The 21,597-nt window shown below is 44.1% G+C and overlaps 1 long non-coding RNA gene across 2 annotated transcripts in view; it reads right to left on the bottom strand.

Annotated features, from left to right (window-relative positions):
• The window catches only part of LOC148222705 (uncharacterized), a 31,421-nt gene extending 14,973 nt beyond the window's left edge, over window positions 1-16,448 (bottom strand). Inside the window, exons 1-5 of one of the 2 annotated variants that reach the window (XR_015805786.1) lie at window positions 16,315-16,448; window positions 15,620-15,705; window positions 14,347-14,445; window positions 10,524-13,695; window positions 4,124-6,689 (exon numbers count right to left, since the gene is read on the bottom strand). This is a non-coding gene — a long non-coding RNA (uncharacterized LOC148222705). Of the gene's footprint in view, window positions 1-4,123; window positions 6,690-10,523; window positions 13,696-14,346; window positions 14,446-15,619; window positions 15,706-16,314 lie in introns of those variants that run through there. The other variant, XR_015805787.1, reaches the window with a different exon arrangement.
• Between the last annotated feature and the right edge of the window lie 5,149 nt (window positions 16,449-21,597).

Genomic DNA, 21,597 nt, shown 5'->3' with positions numbered 1-21,597 from the left:
CACTTGCATTTGTTTTTTCAGGGTTAGAACAGGAAACTCAGGGGAAACCTTAAATTTGGAAGTGAATAACTGACGAGTAACTTCACTGCACTCCAACTATTTGGTTTAAATCAGATGAGGATTTGATCACTCACAGTTTTCAAATATTCCAAGAACATCTGAATGCCTGGAAACTTCAGCTGGATTTCAATCAGGGAAATTACTCAAACCACAAGAAAAAAATATAGAAGTGACCTGTCTGATTTTGGTTCCTTTGATGAAAAACCCAGAACAAGCTGTAGAGGGGATCCTAGTTAGGATCTAAGGGTTGTGTAAGGATGAGATCCCAAGTAATGGCTGAAAATGTTGCTCCCCCCAAAAAAAGGAAGCACATTGGAAAAAATTTAATGTCACACAGCAAAGACAATTTCCCTGGATCTGCATTCTGGGTACACACCTTCCTTTGGAAGGGGAGGTTTCTTCTTCTGCCAGCTCTGCTTGCTGCTTATTTCTTTTTATTTTTCCTCCACACTCACTGACAGAGTTGCTTCGCTTGTTTTGTTCAGGATCATGAATTTCTTTTGGGAACAGGCTCTTCTCATCAAATATTGCTTTCAAGGCTACAAAACAGGAGTGCATTCCACATCAAAACCAGGGGAACATTTGGTGAGGTGCACTGTGAAAATCAGGCTGCAGGAAGAATTTTAAAAAATGAGAGAGGCAGAGCTCAACCACTGCCCTGCTCCAAGAAAAACATTGGATTTTATGCTTCCACTTCTGTTGACAGGTTTAGATTTTTGGGGGTTTTCTCCCAGTTAGGGAACTGAGAACTGTTCAGCCCTAAGGGCCACAGTGTGTCCATCTCTGCCTTTGAATTCATTGGCCAGGTCTAGCAAATCTGATGGAATGGAGCCATGGAATTGTTAAAGTTGGAAAATACCTTTAAGGTCACAGAGCAAGCCTCATGTTCACCATTGGACATGGAAGGGTGAAGATCCCAGGGAGCAGAATTCCTGCAGCACAGGAGAGCAGGGGACTGGGTGGATGAGGAACATCCTTGGGGATGTTCCTGGGCAATCTTCAGCCAGAGCCAGCACCTTTATTGGGCACCCAAATCAAACCAGTCCATCTCAAGGGAGAAATCCCTGGCAATGTGCCTTCACCAGTGCTTTTGTTACTGCTGATTCCATTTTATTCCTTCCCCACTTAAACCTTTGCACTTAAATCAGCTGCAGATCCTGAAACACCCAAAGAGGGAGGCCTCCCACCCTGCATGTGCTACCCTTTCCAAAACTTCTCTGTATCCAGCAGAACTTTGCTTTTCACTTTTTCGCAGGGGCAAATTAATCTCCTGCTTAACTCAGGGAATGGCTTTTTCCCCCCCTCCTCCTCCTCCAAGTCTCCATTCCTTTAATTTATTAGAACTCCAATCCTGAAATTAAGTACTAAAAAAAAAAAAAAAATCAAATTATCCTCTACTGAAACAAGAGCTCTAAAACTATTCCCTGCAGGCCTGCGTGACTGAGCAGGTTTAGCCTGCAGCCATTTATTTACATGGATACAGCAGGATGATCTCCAAGGATTCCTCCAGTCCCGGACAAGATTCCTTCTGCTCACATGCACCAATCCCCCCTGCTAAAGCCAGACTAATTCATGAATAAGAATAAATGCTATTCACTGAGCTGTTCCAATGACACCTGGTAGTCTCTCAGGAGCAGTGTGGCTGCGAGGGCTGTGCTGCTTTCTTTGGGAAAGGAGCCCGAGGAGTCGGAATTTCACACACTCGGATATTGGGAACGAGATGATGAGCACAGATCTAAAATTGCTGCAGCCACTCCAGCTGAGAGTGCACTTGCATTTAACAAGCCAGGAAAGCAGTAGGCAAAGGCTGGGTTTGATGCCCCAGTGGTTGTTATCACTGCAGAGAGCATTAAATAAAATCAAATCAAAAGTACACAACGCTCCTGGAGTCCTGCTCATTACTGGCCAGGCAGGAAATGATGCCCTGAGTGCTGAGGGGAGAAACAGCCAGAAAAACATCGCAGACAACTTTTTGTCCACACTCTGGAATCTCACCTTCCAACTGTAATTACAGGCATTTAGCTCTTGGGAAAGCTACAGGACTTGATCTATTGATTTGTCTAAATTTAGGACGAAACTTGCAATGATTTAAAGGATTAGGATTTTAAATGTGTGAACTGTGTTTCTAGCTTCAGTTAATTAAAAGGTACATTAAACTAAAAAAAGGCTAATTAATACATTACCAAGGCTTAATACTTATTTTCAGATACAAGATAGCCATTTAAACACACCCTTAGATGAGAAAACTTTTGCCTGGGAGTTGTTGAAGTTAGCAGCAAGAAAAGAATCCGATACAGATTTACTGCTGCCCTGATCCTAAAGGCAGCAGGGTGGTTTTAATGAGCGATGGTTCAGAGCCTCAAAGAGCAAATCAGCTCCCAGTGCCCACATCTGCAGCACAGCCAGAGCAGGAAAAACCTCAGATTCAGTGTGCTGGAGCCAGGACTGGGGCCACAAGACTTTCAAATAAAAACTGGCCTGATGTGGGATTTGTGTGAACAATCCAGCTGTTCCCTCTCTGTAGAGGTCACTGAGAAGCCAAGGCCCTTTAGAACTGAAATTCAGATCTGCCAACAGCTGGGCTTATTTACTTTGGTAATGGGGATATTCACACACAACCATCACACTCCACTCGAGTTTGGCTTTTAAAATTGCACTGCCCACATAATTTTAATGGCTTTATCCCTCATTTATCTCTCATTTTGAGCAACTCTCAGTGACATAGAAGCGCCAGACCGATTTTTCTTTTGTTTGATGAGGGTGAGGTTTGGATAATTATAACTAAATTAGTGAAGAAGCTCTGAAATGCTGGAATTGTCTGCATAAAAATGAGACTGTTTACACCTGGCCTTGCACAGAAAAGCAGAGTGTTACTGCTATCATCCTTACAGAAAAATAACATCCCTTTGTCAGATAGAAATAGGCACTGATTAAAAAATTCACAGCTCATGTGACGATTAAATCAGCTTCAAAGTGTTTAATTTAGAGGTTGCACACTTGGCCTTGCTGAGTCAGCTGCAAAGTGTCCAACACAATCGGGTTCTTTCACCTCATTTCTTTCTGGGAGCTGAGCTATCGACCTTTGAAATCCATCTGAGCCAGAGTGGACGTGTCTCACAGCAAATCTCCAAATTCCTGACCCTGGGATCTGCAGCCCCTGATCACCTCAGCCCTGCAGGGTGGGCTGTGCTCGTATCCTTCATCCTTCCCACCATGGCAGCTGGCAGGTTTGGAGAGGAGCTTTTCTAAGGAATAGGAAGAGCCAAGCAAAACTCCAAAGGATGCAGAAAGCCTCCAGGAGGATGCAAGGACACTGATGAATGCACCAGTCAGGTACTTTAATGCATCCAATTAAGCAGCTGCACAGACCCTGTCAAGTGGTTTCCAAATGGACCGAGGGAAGTCTCTCACCTTATTAAACAGAAATCACCTGCTGCAATCCCCAGATGTAATTTTCCTCTCATACTCCCATGTATTTCACAAATTAAAATTCTTTTTCTTCGGTCAAACCCACTCAGGAGCCAGTGTCCCAGACTCACGTTTTCAATTAACCTGTGAAGTTTGATCCAGTGCCTGATGAAGGAAGTTCTGATGTTTCCATCAAATTCAGGGGGTTCTGGAACATGCCTTTACAAAATAAGGAAGTGTTGAGATAGGATTAAGAGTTTCACCACTTACTTGAAGCCTCAAATCAGCTGCTAAGCAATAAATCTTGGACTTCTCTATTACCTTCATCTCATTTTAGCACAGATGGTAAAAGCTAGTGACCTTTATATTTTTTGTCTTTCTGTGCTGAAAGCTGGAGTAATGAGAATATAATGAAGGTCTCTTTATTTTCCAGCAGCCTGGGAGGACACAGATTTTCCCAGCACTGCTCCCCTGTCTTTTCCCCAAAGTATTTCTCAGGGACAGGAATAAAGTCAGACTCATTCATGCCATCAGTCTCCTTGAGGGCTCCAGCACTCAGTGACCTAAACACACCCTTCAAATCCAGGAGAACCAAAGGGACTTGTGCTTCTGCAACTTAAATTATCTCACCTTTATAACACTGCTCTACCAGGCAGATAATGCAGTTACAGGCAAAAAAGTGTTCAGAAATTCTAAATAGAGTAAATACATGTTTTATTTGGGTTTTTTTTTCCTCCTTACTACCTTTTAGGGGAAATGAAATGTTCCATTTCTCTCCTAAAACCAGTGTCCACTTCAGTTAAAAAGCCCAAACTTCCTGCTCTGATGGGATTCTTCCCAGCTAAGATGAACACAGGTAAGTGCAGTAAGTGCTGGGAAACTGGGCCAGCCTCATGAAGATAATTAATTGTGTTAATTACTGCTTTGTTTTGTGCAAACAGTTCCATCCCGAGAAAAAATTCAGGTGCAACACATCATTTGTTGCTGAGATATTTGGATGCCACTTGAAACAGGGACACCAGGGCTCAGTTTGATCCCATAGCAGAAGCAGGGATGCTGTGAAATCAATTGTAGAACTGTCAGCTGAGCTAAAGCTCTGCTTCCTGTTGGTCACAGCCCTCGTGGAGTCCCCAAGGGCAGGAAAAGGAAGGCAGTGTGTCCCTCAAGGTCAGGCTGGGGAGGATCCATGGGGATGGATCCAGGGGCTGTCACCTCCCTGAGCCTGCCCTTGGCTGCAGTCAGGTCTTGCTGTCACCTTCAGTGTTTTCCTGAGCTTTAAACTGCAGAGATCCATCTGTATTTGCAGAGCATTTGTGGGGGGGAGACTGTTCATATATGCACAGTTTATATATTTATTTAAAATATTGATTTAGTTATAGACATACAGCTAGTTATAGAGAGATGTAGAAATACAGCTTGGAGCAGAGCTTGAGGAAAGATTGCAGGATAAAAGGATTCTTTTGCCTGCCAGCCAAGGAGGAGAGCCATGGAATGGTTTGGGTTGGAAAGGACTTTAAAACTCCTCTCATTCCAGGCAGGGACACCTTCCCCTATCCCAGGGTGCTCCCAGCCTGGCCTTGGACACTTCCAGGGATGGAGCATCCACAATTTCTCTGGGCAAGAAGTTTTCCCTCATCAGAGACAGCCTCTGCTTCCACAGGAGGATGCAGGGATGGGACACACAGCCATGCAGCTTTTGCCATCAAACACAAGCAACAAATCCAGTTGCAGCAATTCAAGGTCACACCAAGAACCTTTTAAATCCAAGAGAAAGTTTCTTCCCCATTTTGGAGGGTTTCAGACCAGGTGAGGGGCAATCTGCAGATCAGATGTGACACAACCTACTCCTACAAATACAAGATGTTTAGCAAGTCAGCCAGAAATCCAGATTACATAATAAGGCTTCTAATCATCTTTTTTTAATGAAATTTTAATTATGGAAAAATTAGTAACTGGTCTAGAGGTTTCTGCATTGCCATAAATGTCTCCAAAAAAAGCACATGCTCTAAGAAACACCTCACACTGCTGCAGAGCTGGAAAGTAGGACATGTTGATGGGATCCCAAAGCAATTTTTACTAAAAGCATTATTTCTGAGGAATCTGGCTCCAACAAAAGAGAGAATCCCTTGTGAGGCCACTTTCTAGTAAAATATTTACAAGAACACCCAAAACCTCGTTTCTTCCTCGTGTGCTTTTAGTAAAAAATGTGCCAAAAGTGGAACAAGTTCATCTATTTCTCTTCCAGGCACTCTGAAAACTCAGAGAAGAAACTTTCTGCCAAGGGCCCCCCTGTGCTGGGAGGTGGGAGAAGGGGATCACACCTCTGCTCCTGGCTGGGAACAGGCAAAAAATGGCAATTCCTTGGGAAAATGCACCTATTTGGCCATTTTCTGTTTTCATATCAGAATAATAAAAGCTACAGTGCTGGGCCCAATTCGGGTGTGATTTCTGACAGCTTTATAGAGTGAAATCAAGGGAGAATGCTCTGGAATTGCATTCTAGATTGAAAATATATGAAAAGTGCTTTTCACTCCACGTTCTTTTTACTACTGCTCAGTCTTCAGCAAATATCCCATAGAGAATTAACCCCATATACAACAAAATCACCTTCAATTTTAATTCATTTTAATGATTCAGATGATGGAGCTGGGAAATTCCATTTCCTCTTTGCCCATCACAAGATGGTTCAGTTCCTAACTAGAGAGTGGGAAAGCCAACCTAAGAAAGCAAGAATTTACTTAAAATCTAATTTCTGTCAGGTTAACAGACAAGTGGTTCAAATTGGAGGCAGCTTAAGTGTTTCCTTTTAACATCAATCTTGGCTTCTATCATCCTCAAAAAAAAATTGGTCTGAAACATCCTATTTTTTGGCTTTTTACCTAATTTTGATATGTCAAAGCTTACCCCTGCATAACCCCCCCTTGTATAAGTTACTTGCAAGTAAAATAACTATCTATCTCCAAAATTAGGAGATTTCTCATCAAAATAAAAGGAGTTGCTTTTCTTCTTGTCTTCATCCTCATCAGCCTTTGTTCTTGTACTTGTTTTTTGTAGCATCCTTCCTGTGAAAGACAAGCAAGATTTTCAATTTGCTGATTTTCTTCCAAAAAAAAAAAAAATACGGAGGAAATGTTTGCTTGAAGCTTGAATAATTTCTTGTAGTCTTCAAATAAAATCAGCAGACTCTCCTACAGATAAATATATCAGTTGTCATCCTTTTCCTGGAAGAAAAAAAGAGAGGAAGAAAACACATCTCTCCCCTGAGACATCTGCAGAGCCATAGTATTTATTTCTGCCAGAGAGGTTCTTAAAAGTGTTGTTTTTAGAAGTCAGGATAGCTCCCAGACCACAGCTGCCTTTTATTTATATTTCATCTTTCTACCCAACTACTGCTCAAGAGGGAGAAGCTGTTCCTGAGATATTCCAGCCTTTTACTGGAGCTGTACAGAGAGTGGGGCTGGGACCTTCTCACTGGGACCCAGAATGAAAAAACTTTTTTAGGGAGGAAATACCCAGGGGCAGCTTGGAAGCTTCCCAAGGTGCATAACTTGCTGTTATGATTGAGAAGGGAAAAATCTCCTCCTGCTCATTTTATGTGTGTGGGAGTGGGAAATAGATTTTGTTGAGCTGCCTGCTGGGCACTCATTGGAGTGAAAGGGATCCTGGACTTCCCTCAGCAGCTCAGACCTGGAGTTTGAAGCTTTGCTCCGTTTTTCCCTTTGCTAAAACCAAACCAAACGAAACGACACCAAAAATTAAAGCCACAAGTAAAACCTGATTGATTCGCCCTTGTCCTATAGGGAACAAAAATAAGTGGGCTGATTTCTTTGCACTCTAGCTGTACTTTCCATCATTTCACGTGCCTGATCCATCAGGACATCCTGACTGCCTTGCCCAGTGGCCATCCCAGACCCAGCTCCAGCCTGAGCATCCCACCCTGCCCTCAGCCCCCTCCCAGGAGTGCTCAGCTTCCATGGGAACACAGATTTCTGCTCCAGAGTCCCCCTCAAACACCAAATGGGCTGAGCAATTCTGCACTGCAGATTCCTGAATTCTGCCTCTGCTGTGCACATTGTTCGAGTCATTCCTTAAACATTGACTGGGACAAACCTGAAAATCAATTCCCTCCACAGGAAATACATCCTGCAGGTGGCTGCTGGAAGGATTCATTTCCCTGCACAGTGCAAAATGAGAGTTACAGCAGGAAAAAAAAGCTCCTTTCAGAACTGTTCCTTTATTTCCTATTCATGAATACAGTGCTCCAAAGTAAATCTCACTTTGTAAACAGTTTTCTTTACAGGACTAAAAGTACCTGGTGAAACTGAATGTAGATGGGGAGGGGGAAAACTATAAATCAGCAGCTTAATGGACAGATTTCTTTGAGCATAGTAAATAAATCTGCATGTTTTCCAATTGTTTTACAGACACATGGTGCAGGTTCAGAGAATGGCCAGGAGAAACAGCACAGGGTATATTTCACTTTCTCCAGACAGAAATCAGCTGCAGATCCCACACAAACCCAGAATGTGCTGTCACATACATCCTGTGCAACCCCAGTGACTTTAGGACAATTCCATGGGCTGGAAGCTGCACACATTAGGATTCTATGTTTGTTGCCAGGCTGGGTTTAGACTATTTAAATTCCCTGTCAGGATCAGTTATGGTCAAATCATTTCCCATAAAAAGAGAAATGGATCCATAACGAGACTTAATGCTTTGTTGTTTGAAAAACTATTTCAACACACTATTAAAAACTCCAAGGACTCTAATTGAACTGGTTTTTTAAGGAGGAGACAATTAAAGTTTGCTGCATAATTAATATATCACAGCCATTAATAACCCCTAAATGATCCCTAAATTTCATTTTATTCATTATGGACAAATTGAGCTGACTCATTGTACAGGAAATACTTTAAAACACCTGTCAGTGAAATATTCCTTCCACCATCTAGAAAGAAAAGGCTCCTAACAGCTCCCTGAAATTGGTGTCACTCATTAAAATCATCTTCAGACATTGTGTGCCTTCCACAAGTCCTCTAAGCAGGATCACGGGGCTGCTTTAGTCACTGCTTTATCTCCAGGAGATATTCCCAGCTTTTATCAAGGAGCTTGTGTTTGTAAATAGGCAGCACAAAAAGCCACAGCTCATTTCCCCACTTTTGTACTGAGCTGCTTCATGAATCCCAAGCTCTTTTGAGGAGAATTTGCACATTCACACGGTTTTATTTTAACGAGCTCAATCCTGCTGAAGAGATTCGGATCCCGGAGATGAATCAGGGAGTTTCATTCGCTGAGAGATGATCAAACTCCACAAACAGGGCAGCAGATGGTGGCCAGGGGAGCCTTCCAGGCCCTTCTCTAGCCAGCACAACGCTGGGATTTGCACATCCCAGCCACCACATCCAGGAGCTCTCTCCCCTCTCCTGTAAACTGGCCTGGCTCCTTTTGGAGAGATGGAGAATTCAAGGAGTGCTTGGGAAACACTCCCAGGCACGTGATGGGATGATGGGGATGCACAGCCCACCCTGTGATCCCTGCAGCTCCATTCCAGCCCAGGGTATTCACAGAGCCATGGAAGGGTTTGGAAGGGAATTTAAAGCTCATCCAGGGCCACCCCTGCCATGGGCAGGGACACCTTCCAGTGTCCCAGGCTGCTCCAAGTTCCATCCAAACTGGCCTTGAACCCTTCCAGGGATCCAGGGGCAGCCACAGCTGCTCTGGGCACCCTGTGCCAGGGTCTCACAACCCTCACAGGGAACAATTCCTTCCCAATATCCCATCTAAACCCATTTTGTCAGTGTGAAGCCATTCCCCCTTGTCCCGTCCTTGTAAAAATTCCTTTTCTATCTTTCTTGTTGACCCCTGCAGGCACTGGAGGGCCACAGTGAGGTTACCCTGAAGCTTCTCCTCTCCAGGTGAACAATCCCAGCTCTCTCCAGCAGCTCCAGCTCCTCCCTGTGCTGGGACAGGGCTGGGGCAGCTCTGCAGGTGAGATCTCACCTGAGCACAGGGGCACAATCCCCTCCCTCATTGCTCCCCACACTGGTGTGAATTTTGACGTTCTAGGATTCCACAAATCCCTATCACCCAAACGTTGTGCTCATGACCTCTGGAGAGGTTCTGTGGGCCTGCAGAGCCCCCAGCACTGGCAGCCCCTCTGCAGCAGCCCCCAGCAGCAGGGTGAAGAATAAAGCCCTAAAAGCTCCACAGGCTGATTGTTCCTTTGACATATCAGTGACATTCACAGCACCATAAACCTTCCTCATCTGAAATATTTAGCTCCTTAGCAGCAGTCAAACAGACAAGCATCCAGCCTGGCACATCCACACCATAGATCACTAATTTATTTCTTACAGCCCTCCTGGGTGCTGTATGTGCTGAGACAACTGCATTCCCAGAAATGGGCATAAATATCTGTATTTATTTTCTCATCATACTGGCTGGGGAGTTGGTGGGGGGAGAGAGAGAGAGCCAGAATAAGAATCAGACCGAGAAAATGGCCTGACAAACACTCTGGGTGCACTTCCTCCAGCAGAGTGCTCGACATTATTCCTCATCTGCTGTGCCACAGCTCAGAGTGGGCCCTAATTATGGATTTCCAACTGGCATTATGGTTATTATAGATTAGATGTTCGTCTGTAAAGACTGTCAAACCAATGAAATTTTCAGGTTTTTGAGTAGCCCCCAGGGCAGGGCTCTGCAAGGCTCGCTTTCCTGAGCCGTTAGTTTTATTTATAGTCCAGGACTAAACAAGGCAGGAATTAAGGGAATGCTCCTCGCTGAAGGTAATGGCATGGAAATGCTGATGTAGGTCTGTGACAGCAGACAGGAGCAATAGCCTTGAGGAAATATTGAAAGCGTGGAGCTGAGCAGAGCAAGCTGCACCTCAAGGCTGCTTTTTGTCACTCTGACAGGACAAAGTTGTAAATAATCCTCCCCACAGTCTGCACTCAATTATCAGTAATTTAGTGGCACCTAGGATATGATATGCACAGGAAAACACAGCACTCACCTCGAGTTCTCAACAAAATCTCATGCATGAGTCGCTTTCTCACCTGGTTTGGGTTGCAGAGGCTTTGGAGGATTGAAGCACAGATTAAAGGTTGGCATTTTCCAGGCTGCTATTCCAAACAGCTTCTCCACCATAGCTCCTAGGAGCAACATGAAGTTTAAATGAATCAGCCAATCTTGAGCTGAAATTACAGCATAAATAAATAAGTAAATAAATAAAATCTTATCATATACACATGCTCTATTAAAGTTCCCCTTTTTAGGGCAAAAAGAACTTGCAGATTCACATGGGTTTGATGCTGGTCACTGAGAAAAAAAATAGAGGGGGAAATGTGATTTTTATAAAGATAAGATTATTAAAATATTGCTAAAAGTTTTCTAAGGAAATGGGAAATGGGTCTTAAAGGCTTTGCCATCCTGTACATCACCAGGAAGTCCCACTGTGGGTGCCATTTCTCACTGCCCTGTTAGACCTGGAATAAAGAACAATTTCAACGCTCCCAAAAGTCAGGACAGCAGCTTTGACTGTGGCTCCTCTCAGTGCCTGTGTAATTGCCAACTCTATTAGCAAAAATTGAACTTGCAGTCATCAGGTTCACAAAGCATCTGAGTGAAAGGCTGGAATGCTTCAGCTGCTGCCTGTGCCACAAGGAGCTGCTAAGGAGGTGCCCCAGCTGAGCCAGGGGGTCACTGAAACACCTAAAACACCCCTGAACAAAGGGAAATCAGAGAGGGGGAAAGATTACACAGAGCACTGCGTTTGAAATAGTTTAAATTTTTTGTGTGTGTACGTTGCACTGCTGTGCACAATGTGCTACACCAAAATGTTGATGGCTGCAGTGATAGGCACCAACTGTCCCTGTTAGTCCCTGCACTGTAAATCACACACATCCCACACACCTCGGGGGAAAAATGCTTATATTGGGAAATAAAAAACAGAAAACAAACTCGATATCAATGTACATTTGTCCTTGATATTCCAAATGATCCAGGATCAATGCAGGCTGGGGAGTGGAGGGATGGGGAGTGGCCCTAAGGAGGATTTGGGGGTGCTGGTGGATAAAACCTGGCCATGACTTGGCCTGGCAGCCCAAACCCCTGCCCTGGGCTGACCCCCAGCCTGGGCAGCAGGAAAGGGGATTCTGCTCCTGTGCTCAGGTAAGACCTCACCTGCAGAGCTGCCCCAGCCCTGTCCCAGCACAGGGAGGAGCTGGAGCTGCTGCAGAGATCCAGGGGAGGCTCCAGGATGAGCAGAGGATGGAGCAGCTCTGCTGGGAGGAAAGGCTGGCACAGCTGGGATTGTTCACCTGGAGAGGAGAAGGCTCCAGGGACACCCCAGAACCCCTTGCAGTGCCTAAAGGGGCTCCAGGAGAGCTGGAGAGGGACTTTTTATCAGGGCTTGTGGCCACAGGGCAAGGGGCAATGGTTTTAAGCTAAAGGAGGAGAGATTCAGGCTAAATATAGAGAAGGAATTATTCTCTGTGAGAACTGGGATTGCCCAGAGCAGCTGTGGCTGCCCCTGGATCCCTGGAAGGGTTCAAGGCCAGTTTGGATGGAACTTGGAGCAGCCTGGGACACTGGAAGGTGTCCCTGCCCACAGCAGGAATGGGATGACCTTTAAAGCCCCTCCCAGCCCATCCTGGGGTTCTGTGATTTGCTCACACCTGGCCAGTCCCACCCTCAGTCCCAGCCAGGAGCTCCCTGAGAAAACAGGGACAGATTCCCACTGAGCCCTGGGGCACTGAACATCCTCCTCTCTGGAACCGTGGCAGCAAAATGCAGCACCCAGGGTACAAAAAACACAGATCCTGACCCCTCTTCCCCTCTCCAGCCTGGACAGACAATTGCTTCCCATTATTCAGCTGGAAGGCTGTAATTAGCCTCATAAAAGATGCACAAATAAACCAGTCACAAACAAATTAATCCGGTCACACATTACTACTTCACAGGAGTGTGTTATCTGTGCTGGTTTAAACACGATTATTATTTCTAACAGGTCGAGCTGAATTCTGAACAGAGTTGCCATAAAAGTTCTGCCTGCTGACAAATCAAAGGTAAAGCAGGAACTGCTCCAAACCCAGCACTGAACTGACCCCAGCACGTTCTTATCACATCATGGCTACAGGGACCCAAACAGACACAAAATTCATACCAATATCTCATAACAGCTATTACCAACAAAGCACAGTGACACCCTGACCTCAGAGAGACTCAGGTCTATGTCCTGGGACAGAAATCTTCCCCATTAGAAGAAGTGTGGGTGCTTTCCCAGTGATCCATGCCCAGGAGGATGCCAGCACTCACACAGAATTCTATGAAAGCCAAGGAATCTCCAGTGAAGCTTTTCAGTGATAAAATTCTTTCCACTCCTGTTTATCTATCGATTGGAAAGAGACAAACTGAAGCAGACAACAAAATTTATATCTCCCCAAGGAGTCCCAATAGCAGGATTATATCAGATACAGGTGGACATGGCACAGCTACAATCAGGGAAAACAGATGGCTGCCTTTCCACCAATGGGAATTTAATGCCTGATAGAAATAGGAAGCAGAAATAATCACTAACAAAACTCTTATCTTTAATTTCACCATTTGCTTTTAGGGAGAAAAAAGGGTGAGTCAGTGAAGTGATCCCAGCTGAAAAGTGACAGTGTTCAATAGCTTGGTAGGAGTAAAAATACACTGATCTTCACCAAAATAGAGACCTTTAGTCCTGTTTCGTGTGCAGAATACAAACAGAATTTAGTCTGTCTACAACAATATTTTACAGACTGCAACAGAGTTTTGGTGCCTTTACATCACCACTGCATTTCTACTCACCATGCCAAATAAAGCTTCACTTTAGGAGCCCAAAGAATAAAGAAAAAATATATCAAAACAAGCATTTAGATGATGCAGTTTGAACGAGGTGAAGTTTAGACCCAGCTCTCTGTTGAAAACAACATAATGATGAACGTTATTCTTGGTTCACTGCAAACATCACAGACCCAGAGGTTCAGAGGGAGTTTTGGCTACTCAGGATCCACAATTCCTGTGCAGGCACATGTGGACAGCTGCAGTTTGTTCCCATCCCTGGCAGCAAATGGGAGTTGTTCCATAAAACCAGTAAATACTCTAAGCACACACCTCTGGCACTAAAGGCATTTCCCTCCCCTCACAGTGCACTGCCAATACCTGGTGTTGAACCTTGGGTGTTTTCCTTCCTGAATTTCAATCCTAAAAGGCAAAGATATTTGTTTAGAGAGTTTGAAAATGGACAAGGACACAAAAGCAATTTATGCCTTTTTATTCCTCGTCTCACACTGAACAACTGCAGTGCAAGTCTTCCCCTTAGCCAGAGCAACATCTGCACTCGTGGAAATCCTAACTTTACAAATATAATGTTTGGAAATTATGCCTCAATATTTTTCATAAGAACGGCATAAAAACCTAGCAGAGAAGTGCTCTTTATCATTTCAGTGCTTTGATGATCCTGAACCATTTTAGAGTGCCCTTTCTTGTCTACTGCAAGGCAGAGAGAACAAAGCCTTAGGAAGTCAATACTGAGTCAATCCAGTGCAGTAAACACCTGAACATGGACAGATCCATGGCTTGAAATGGGATTTATTGAGGACAATGCTGCCTTAATTTGCAAGAGATCTGGGAAGGCATTTCTTCAGAGTGCTGCAGCTTTTAAAGCAATTTAGTGATGTGCAGCCAGACCCCAAATCTTCTCCCTGCACCAAGCTGCCAACCAGCCAAGGGAGTTACTCAGCTGAGAGGAAATCAGCCTTTGATAGATTTTTATATCTTAAAAAAACCCCTGCAGCAAACAATACATTTCAGCAATCTATCTTTGCCTGGTTTTTATTATAACATGTACAGTACCTGTACCAGCAGGTCACACTTTTCATCCTCTTTAGTGCCAGAATCCAATGGGTCTGTTCTTTCCAACACCAACTTTATGGTGACAATGACATCAAACTGCTAATTAAGAAACAAACAAAAACAAAAAAACCCCAAAAAAATTTAATTAGCATAGGCAGAGCAGAGAAATGCTCTGTTATATTCAGTCGATAAAGCAGTGAAAAAATAAAGCAAAAAGTGTATATATAAGCAAAGAAAACCAGGTAGCTGCTGTGGCTACATCACACCCTTCTCACCATGGATTTTTTAATCTGTATAACAATTTTCCCTGGACTAGTCCAACATCAAGCTAAAACCCAATAAAAATAAAGTCTGTGCCTTGCTCTGCACCAATATTTGCTTTTCCTAGGCTGTTTTTTTGGTTAATTTACAGTCTGGCTCCTGCAGATTAAAACAGCTTTTGAAAAGATAAGTGTGGGGAAACATTGGTAGCACATCTCATTTAAATGCAGTTTAATTCATGCAGTGATAATTTATATAGACAGGACTTTGAGATAGGAAGTATTTGCCATTGTAAGCTGGAATGCATTTCACCTGCTGGAATTCCAACATATGCATATTTCATGGCATGAATCGATTTCAAAGGTGTTGCACGTGTTTGTTTTATGTCTGTGAGGTTCAGGGAGGCTCCATCTTCAAGTTTTATTTACAGGACAGGAAAACTGAGATAAGGAATTCCCTTGCTGCACCATCCCTGCTGGATTCACTCAGCCTCAGCTTCTGGACAGAAATGTAAAATTCTGACTGTTCCTAAAATTTGAACTTCCAGATTATTCTTTGAAGAGCATCACCATTGCACCTGCTTTATCATTATTATTTAAAGCAGGGTTATGGTTTTGTAATGAGCTTTTTCAAAGTGGAACTGGAATGCAGGTATAATACTCAGAAGACCTGATGAGACCTAATGTTCTAAGGCAGAACTTTTGTATTTAGACAAGCCCTAATGGAGCACTAAGAGAAGCCTCTTTTCCAGGAAATGCATATTATTATTACCATTTATTAGGGCTTCTCTGAAACAACCTTCCTCTGAGAGCACTTCTAATTAGACAAAGCCAAGAGCTTAATTCACATTAACCTCAGCTCCAGCATCCTGGATAATGGGGAAAGGCAGAGGGGCACAGGCTGGGTCTTTGTACAACAAAGCAACGAGAATGGAACATTTTAAAAGAGTTTTCATTAGGGAGAGAAGATTCTGCCTGTGAGGCACGTCCAGAAGCAGAAATGCATTACCAACCTGTTAATTGTTGTTGTCTTTTAGCACACCAGCACCTGGCTGCAGCCAGGCAGGGGAGGCACAGAGCCCACTCCAAAACCTTCATCCTGCAGGGATAAATGTCTGAATTAATCCAGAGAGAGCCGCTGATGCCAGCTCCCTCTCACTGAGGATTCTCCCCCTAAAATCTCCTGCTGGGGTTTCCTAGAGTCTCAAACAATGCAGGGTTTTGTGGGGACTGCCAAAAAGGGCAGCAAAACCCACGGAGGTTTTGTAAGGTTTCTGGCACAGCCTCTCTCATTTAGCTGGAAATAACCGAGTTAAAATCAGCAGGATTTCTACCATATGTTACCCAGCCCTTGAATCGAGGATTGCAGGTCATGGTTTTTGTGAGTGACTTGGGGTTTAGATGAGTAATAAAATCAAACCCCATTTTCCCAACAGCATTACAGCTTCAACATTTTCCTGAGCAAGGCAGGGGAAAAACAAAACCCTGTGGTTTGGCCGTTTGGTACCGGTGTGGATGAAACTGTGAGACAGGAAAATACCTTGAAAGGCAGAAAGAGAAGGGATGGGGCTTTCCCACACCTTTGCAGCTCCACTGGTCCTGCTGGCACTGAGGTGCTGACCCTCAGCATCCCCATGACAACATCTCAGATTTCCTGCCCACTGCCAGGCAGCAAAGGCAGCAGCAGCTCTGAGCCTCAGCTAATTACCTGGGGGACAGCAGGAACTGCTGAAATAGAGACTCTGCCTCCATACATCTTCATTAAAATCCTCTCATCCATTTGTGCTCTGAACATGGGAAAGGCTAAAAGCTGAAATGCAAATCACGCAGCACTCAGCATTGATTTTTTATTTTTTTTTTTCCCCCCCCACCTTTTCAATTCATTGAAAAGATTTCTGATCCTGCAGTGTTGGAGCTTCCAAGGGGACAGCTGGGTCACTCCTTTGGAGCAGCAGCAGGGGCAAGCAGGGCAGCACCACAAGTACAGCCCCTGGAAAATGGAATTTAGGGAGACTGAGGAGACAGCAGCTGAATTGAGAATTCATTGAAAAGATCACCGTTAAAAATTAGGAGAAGTTTAATTTAAAATCCATCATTGGGGGTTTTTTTTCAGCGTTTTGGTGCCAGGACAACAAACTCCTCGTGTTGTTTGCTGCAAGCTCCCATCAGAGCTGGGCTTGCTGCTTTCCCTCAGTGCAAAGCCAAGGAATCATCATTAAAACGTGTGATTTTCAACTGCACCATCACAGCCATGATCCTTCCTTTATGATTTAAAACTGCCAGGCACTTGGTGCTCAAGAGCATCCCTGGAAGTGTCCAAACCCATGGGATGGGCTGGGAGCAGCCTGGGACAGTGGGAGGTGTCCCTGCCATGGCAGGGGTGGCACTGGGTGGGATTTAAGGTCCTTTCCAGCCCAAACCTTCCGTGGTTCTGTCATTACCTTCCAAATTCTCTTCACAAAAGCTTCTCACTATTTCTCGGGATTTTAAAATACCAAATTTAAATGTTGTATTTCTTCCCGGTGCCAGTCAAACCTGAGAGTTTATCCCAAGGTTTGCAGCCAGCACATAAAACAAAACTGCTGAGACCTCACAGCACAAACCAATATTTGCTCCTATCATTTAAAGCCATGAATAAAACACTGATCTATTCTAGCAAAAACTGGTCAAAGCCATCAGGAACCTCTTCTTATATCCTTGTAAAAATTCATTGAAGTGAGGCAGCATAATGCTGCCCTTTAGAAATTCTTATTTAATTACTGAAGCCCATTTGAGAAGGAATACACTTCATACTTGCCCAATTACAAAGTCTGCTTCTGCCCTTAGAAACAATCTCAAGCAGAGCCAAAAACTAAGCTCTGATTATAATTAAATTTCCTTTTTACATAAATGTTGGTATTTTCTGCATTTCTGTTGGTAGCTGCATTCTGAGCTCTCTGCTGATTATTATTGGATACTGAGAGGGCCCAGGGTGCTCAGAAATGAAAGGAAGAGGGGGAAAAAAGGAGAAAATATTATTTGATATACTAAGGAATCATGCACTTTTGCAAAAATATGCTGGAAAATTTATGGGGGATAAATATAAATATTTTTAAAATATAAAAAAAATCATGGGAGCTATCATAATATTCATAATTTCAGAAGGTTTAATACATACATCTATATAGAGATAAATTTTATGAGCAACTAGAAGAAATAAGAGCACTGAAAAGTACAATTGCACAAACATGAAAGGTTAAAAAATATTTTTTTTAAATTATAAAATAATGAAAAAACACATTGCAAGGCAAAGTAAAGCAAGAGCAAAGATAAGAGGAAAAGCAGGGGGGAATGTTGGTTCTTTGGAGAAAGATTTCAGCAACATCAAGGCCAGAATGCTCATTATTTAATTAGTCTCATTAAGGATGTCAAGCAGGGAGGTAAGACCAAGGCCAGGAGGGTGAGGGCTGTCCCTGGGATGGGCTGGAGCACAGTGGGAGAAGGGGAATGTTTGCAGATCTGAGCACTGAACCCCAAACCCCAACAGCTCCCACTGAGCCATGGTGGAAAACAGCCCAGGAGCAGGAAATTAAAAAAGACAATTGTTCTCCCTGCCTGCCAGAAAAGGGGGGGTAGAGCAACATGACAGCATTATTTCCATCCAGAAAAAAAAATAAATAAAATTATTAGGAATAACATAATGCTGGGAATAACATAATGCTGGGAATAACATAATGCTGGGAATTAAACCATGCTGTCAGGAGCTGCCAGCAGAGGGGATGGGAGGGGAGCAGTGGCCAGGACGCCTCAGCAAGAACAGAGCAGCACTGGGCATTTCATAAACCTGGGCTCTAGACTGGCATTCTGCCCATCTTTGCCAAGATTAAACTCTCTCAGGAGGGCAGCAGAGCAGGTGGGTGGTCAGGGCTTAGCCCCAAGGGCAGGGGCAGCTCAGCATCCTCTTGCCAGGCAGGTCCCTCTGGTGGTCCCAGGTGCCACCTGGGCCATGCACAGGGTCTGGTGGCACCACCTGCCAGCAGAGACAAAGTTAGAGATCAGGTGTAAAGGTGGTGTCTGCACCACCCAATCAGTGCCTTGTCTTCATTTTCTTCTGTCCTCACTCAGGGTCAGGATTTAAAACACAAAGCAGATGAATTTTCTCGTGTTTGGGCTGGGTTGTTTATTAAATTTTATCTAAAGTACAGAGAGTTCTGCAGCACTTCCAGCCACCAGCTAAAAGTGAGCAAAATGGAGCTGGATCCAGCTGGTTCCAAGGTCTTTGAAAGCCAAACAGTCCAATAGAGAATTAACACCTCTATTATTGATACTTTTGACCCAATAACCAAACTCCTGTGACCCTCAGGGCAGCACTGACTGTCCAACCAAAAACTGCCTGAAATCATGGAGAAGAGGGAAGATAAACACCAAAAGAGACAACACCCAAAATCCTCCACCTTGTCTCATACCTATTTCTATATTATAAAACCTCAAATTCCAAACCCTTCACCATGTGCAATCACACATTTCTATTTAACCACACACCCGTGATTTTAACTCCAGCACTCAGATTTGGAAGCTTCTCCAAGGCCTCAGGTCCAAAGCAGTGTTCTCCTGGGGGTCAGTGCCAGAAAGCACAGAAAGCTCAAAAATCCCAGATTTCAACAATCAGGATTGTTTTAAATGCTGTTCTTTCACAGAACACAGGAGTTAAGGATACATTTAAATATATAAACATGTACACACAAACATTCGTATTTACAGTGCTGGAAAGAGGTCCAGAAAATCTGTGGATCAGGGAGATCTGTGTGGTTATTTCAGCTCAGAGGGGACTGAGGGAAGCTGTGACAACAATCCCCAAGTACCTCCTGCAGTGCAAGGAGGGAATTACCCATTTCCTGTGTTTTGGGTTTTTTTTAAGAACATAAATCTAGAAGAAATGATTAGAGGAATTAATGAAGACTGCATTACCTGAAGTTTCTGATATGTTAGAACAACTTTTAATGGCCCAGGGCTGCCTCCTGAGAGCCACTTGTCCTCTGTGGCCAGCATCCAGAGGCTGAGGCAACTCACTCAAGATAATCTGAACAAGCAGTGTGAGAGGACAGTTCATCTCTAGCAATGAAAAAATGGGGAAAAATAAGGAAAAAATTCTAAATTCTAAGAAGTGGCATTGAGAAATGTAAATTGCTGTTGCAGGTAAAATGCACAACAGCCAGGAAATGTGGTTGTACCCCAATAAAAGTCAGAAAGGTTGGGAAATTTATTCATTAATGGACAGTTATGGTCACAGCACCAAAAAACTTCTGGAAACTAAAGTTTGATTATTGCTCTGGCGAGATTTAGTTACCAAAGCAGTAAAAGTCAAGATTTTCTTGCCCTAACAAACATTTCAGAGCCAAGTCACCAGGCTGGGCACTCCTGTGGGGGTTCTCCTACCCAAGCTCACACTCAGGATGCTGAAGGCAGCTTTGATTTGAGCACTAAACTCCAAACTTTTCTCCCCAGCAAACCCCATTTTCCTGGATGAGAGGTTGCACAAGGCTTTCCTCCCCCCTCTTAAGCAATTTCAAAGAGGTGTTTTTAGTAGCACATTTATTGGCAATTGCCACCCATTCAGTGTCCAGCTGCACAGTTAAACTCGCCTTTTAAACCTTGCAGGGAGTATCCCAAGTGAAAAAACTCAGATTTTTCAGATTTCTCTGAAATCTGCAGATTTTCCACGGGTTTCTGTGGGAAGGGAGCACATCACCCAGCTCTGGCTGAGCTCTGAGTGTGGTGGCATTCCCAGAAATGAACTTTGATAAAATCCAGCTCTGTGTCTAGCAATGGTTGGTGTTGAAAATGCCCAACTCAATAGATGGACAACAGACACTGCTCAGTTCAAGAAAATCAGCATTTAAAATAGGACTATTAAATAGCAGAGGAGAAAATAAAACACAGGACAAGGAATATCAAAGACCAATAGACCAGTGAGGGTGAAAAACACACATTTGCAGCCCAGAAAACACAGGTTTCACAGGTACCTGCCCTAGATGTATTTATCATCTTCACAACCATGGTTCCAGATACTAAAAAGCAAAAATAGCTTTAGTAATAAAAAGCACAGGCCACAGGGCAAGAAAATAGGTTTAAATCTAGATACTAAGAACTCTAAACCTCAGAGGGAAATAAATCTGTAATCTAAATCACATCCATTTATAGATGGGAGACAGATTTGCTCTATAGAAGGAGCTGATTCATCTAAATAAACTACCAGGCTTGTATTTACAGCTCTACTGAGATGACTCTGTTCTCCTTCACGTGGGTATTACTTTATTACCAGCTTTCTTGGAGCAATATTTCATTTCAGAAAAATGAACTGAAAGCCCAACATTTCATGTCAAACCCGGGGTGCTCATTCCAGACACGATTAGCTGTGGCATTTAAGCATCTCTTCCCAAACCAACATGAACCAACCTCTTGCCTTGTGAATCGTGGGGTCCTGGGATGGTTTGGGTTGGGAGGGACCTTGAAGATCACCCAGGGGTGGCCCTGCCATGGCAGGGACACCTCCCACTGTCCCAGGCTGCTCCAACCCCAATGTCCAGCCTGGCCTTGGACACTGCCAGGGATCCAGGGGCAGCCACAGCTGCTCTGGGCACCCTGTGCCAGCCCTGCCCACCCTGCCAGGGAACAATTCCTGCCCAAAATCCCATCCAGCCCTGCCCTCTGGCAGTGGAAGCCATTCCCTGTGTCCTGTCCCTCCATGCCTTGTCCCCAGTCCCTCTCCAGCTCTCCTGGAGCCCCTTCAGGCTCTGAGCTCTCCCTGGATCCTTCCCCTCTCCAGGTGAGCACCCCCAGCTCTCCCAGCCTGGCTCCAGCCCCGTGATCCCCATTAATGAAACAACAACATAACTCCCCATCATCAGAGTTTAAAGTAACCTTTTCTTAGAGTTTTGGGAGACCTATTCAAGAAACGTTTGTTTCTCTAACGTGAGAACTCTCTGTCCGGAGGGATCACATTCCCAGTTGT

The sequence above is a fragment of the Sturnus vulgaris genome, chromosome 10 (genome assembly GCF_052056855.1).
Source record: "Sturnus vulgaris isolate bStuVul1 chromosome 10, bStuVul1.hap1, whole genome shotgun sequence".
Taxonomy (NCBI): domain Eukaryota; kingdom Metazoa; phylum Chordata; class Aves; order Passeriformes; family Sturnidae; genus Sturnus; species Sturnus vulgaris.
The sequence above is the reverse complement of the archived record's forward strand: the minus strand, read 5'-3'. Positions and strand labels throughout refer to the sequence as shown.